Here is a 3,574-nt window from a genome sequence, read left to right on the forward strand (position 1 = left end):
TAACACACTAACGTAGCCAGATTGTGTACTGGCTGGTATACGCCGCGGTGACCTTACATGCAAGGTCTTCCTCCCATTTCTTAAGTGATGTCTACTGATAGAATGTTATTATATAAATCTATGCTAGGATAACTCCTCTTTATTTTAAATGAATAATCTTTGCAAAATACCATTTCTCTCGGGAGATATTGCGCATGCGCGCGCACCGCGTTAGGCGTGCAGGGCCGTCTGAGGCAAACTTCATAATATAGCTTGCTCAGGAGGAGAGGGGATGGGAGACTGCGGAAATCCGGCAGGGAAGATAGCTGGGGCGGTAGACGAAGAAGGAGGCTGAGCGAGGAACAGGGGAGGCAAGGGGTAGGACGCGAAGGCATAAAGTAGGTGTTTTGTACCCTACATGCTAGAGCGCTCTCCTAAATATAAACACAGTTCTACTGATAAAAGTTTATTAGGAAAATCTATGCGGAGATACCCCCTAACCATTTTAATTGCATATTCATCACAAAATGTAACTCCTCTGGTGAGATATAGCGCATGCGCTAACACACTAACGTAGCCACATTGTGTACTGGCTGGTATACGCAGCGGGGACCTTACATGCAAGGTCTTCCTCCTGTTTCTTAAATGATGTCAACTGATGGAATGTTATCATATAAACCTATGCTAGTATAACGGATATTGATCTTGGCAGTCAACGGCGACCGACGTCGGAGCGTCATTTTCATGAACATTAGCATAGGCTGGGAATCGTGGCGCGATGCTGCGAGCAAAGTGAAGCATGTAGATCAGATTTTACTATGTACACGTGCCGTCGGCCCGCCTGCGACTAGTTTGAACGTATGAGAACGGCAGAAGAAAATTCTCTTGACCGTCAACGGTGACCGACGCACGAGCGCCATTTGCACGTACATTAATATCGGCATAGCGGGGAACCCAGGGCGTGAAGCTGCGAGCAAAGTGAATATTATAGACAGGATTTTACTAAGCACACGTGCTGTCAGCATGCCCCGCTCCGGTTTGAACGTATAAGAACGGCCGAAGACAATTATATTGGCAGTCAACGGCAACCGATGTCGGAGCGCCATTTTCATGAACATTAGCATAGGCTGGGAATCGTGGCGTGATGCTGCAAGCAAAGTAAAGCATGTAGATGGGATTTTACCAAGCACATGTACTGTCGGCCCGCCCGTCTCCACTTTGAACGTGTAAGAATGGCCGAAAAAAATTCTCTTTGCAATCAACGGTGACCGACGCACGAGCGCCATCTTCTTGTACATTAATACAGGCATAGCGGAGAAACCAGGCCGAGATTCTGCGAGCAAAGTGAATACTATATATTAGGTTTTACTAAGCACTCGTGCTGTTGGCCCGCCCGGCTCCAGTTTGAACGCAAAAGAACGGGCAAAGAATATTCTCTTGGCAAGCAACGGTGACCGACGTACGAGCGCCTTCTTCTTGTGCATTAATATAGGCATCGCGGGGAGCCCAGGGCGAGATGCTACGAGCAAAATGAATATTTTAGATATGATATTACTAAGCACTCGTGCTGTTGGCCCGCTCAGCTCCACTTTGAATGCAAAAGAACGGCCGAAGACAATTCTCTTGGCAGTTAACGGCGGCCGGCGTAGGAGCGCGTTTTTCATGTGCATTAGCATAGCGCGGAAGCCAGGGCGTTATGCTGCGAATAAAGTGAATATGATAGATTGGGTTTTACCATGCATACGTGCTGTTGGCCCGCCCGTCTCCAGTTTGAACGTTAAAGAACGTCGGAAGAAAATTCTCTTGGCAGTCAACGGTGACCGACGTAGGAACGCGTTTTTCATGTACATTAGCATAGCGCGGAACCCATGGTTAACCCAACGATAACCCCCCTTGGGAGCAAAGTGATATTATAGATCGGATTTTACCAAGCACACGTGCTGGCGGCCCGCCCGTCTCCACTTTGAACGTATATGAACGGCCGAAGAATATTATCTTGGCAGTCAACCGCGGCCGACGTAGGGGCGCGTTTTTTATGTACATTATCATAGCGGGTAACCCAGGGCGTGATGTTGCGATCAAATTTATAGGGATAATCTTGAACTCATTCCTAGTGCCTCCAAAATAACTTGGCAAACCATGGTCAGGGCAGTGGATCGTAGATTAACACAGTTCTGCCTACATTTATATTATTATTGGCCGAGGCCAACGCCGTGTCCTATTTATGTCCTACTCCCCCCTCTTCTCTCTCTTTCTCGTTCTCTCTCTTTCTCGCTCTGTCATGCACGCGCACGCACGCACGCGCATTTTACCTCTCTCGTCTCTCTTTCCATCTATTAATACACTTGCTCCGTCTATGCTCTTGCTATCTTCTTCGTTTGAACTTACTGCCTTCTCTTTTTCTATCCCCCTTTTTGTCCCTCTCTAGTGTTTTAGACCCCGCTCTCTCTCTCTCTCTTTCTCCCGCTCGTTATTTCTGCCGTCCATCCCTCCCTTACTAATAATTATCGTTCTGATCGTTCTCATGCAATACAATTCTCATCAGTTACCCTCAAATGTCTTCTAACCTCATTGAGTTAGAAACCCCAATCTAGCTAGTAGACCCTTAAAACAAACGAACGAACGAAAGCTGAATTTCTAATTAGAATTAAATTTATCGATTAAAGGTACGTTATTTGTTAGGCTAAAAGCCACACACTACCAGCGATAAGCTACAACCGAATGATGATATCAGAGAAAGTTTTTGACGAAAATATATATGCATTCAAGGAAAGAATAGATTTAAAATACTAATTTATTAATGTTTCATCCCGACTACCACCTTTAGGTGTGAGTTGGTCGTTTCTTCGATACGTGAGCTATCGTACCACTCCTTATTACTACGAACAACAGTTACGCACTTTCCCGCATGTAGGGGGCGATACTAATCTTACTATAAATTGGGGATTTTCTGTCTGTGTGTGTGTGGGTGTGTGTGTGTGTGTCCGGCTATACGTTTCCGCACCGCTCAACGGATCCTCTCAAACTTGGTCGGAACATTCTACAGATCCTGACACATTTTTTTTTACATTTGTTCTTTTTTTTCACATTCCACGTTCAAAAACATTAACATGCACGCCAACCCTACCGCTTTACGCGGTAGACTACCGCTTTTTGAAGACTTCTACCGCCTACCGCTTTTAATACTATTCCTACCGCATTGCAAAATATTCAGTTACAAGAAAAACGGGGATGCGGTTTTCCGCATAACGATTCTCTCTACTACATCTGCCATCGCCGCGGGGCGTGTAATTACGCGCGCCTGCTCGGCCCGCCGCACTGTACATGCTCTACATATGATTATCTGCCCCTGCTAGGGTGTGGGTTGTTATCTCGCCGGCGATTGGCTAACGCCGTCAGTAACATCCAATAGAATAAGTTATTACAGTGAGTACGCTCATTGTTGTTGTGTCGCGCCAAATCCAAGTCTGTTGATAGTTTCATTGTTGTTACGCCTTCACGCTCTATTAATCCGTTATGAAAACACCACCGAAGAAAAAGCCACCCATGCGGTATGACAACAAGTTTCAGACTACCTGGACGGCAGCTCACGTAT

The sequence above is a fragment of the Priapulus caudatus genome, unplaced genomic scaffold, assembly GCF_000485595.1.
Source record: "Priapulus caudatus unplaced genomic scaffold, Priapulus_caudatus-5.0.1 Scaffold26, whole genome shotgun sequence".
NCBI classification, from domain to species: domain Eukaryota; kingdom Metazoa; phylum Priapulida; class Priapulimorpha; order Priapulimorphida; family Priapulidae; genus Priapulus; species Priapulus caudatus.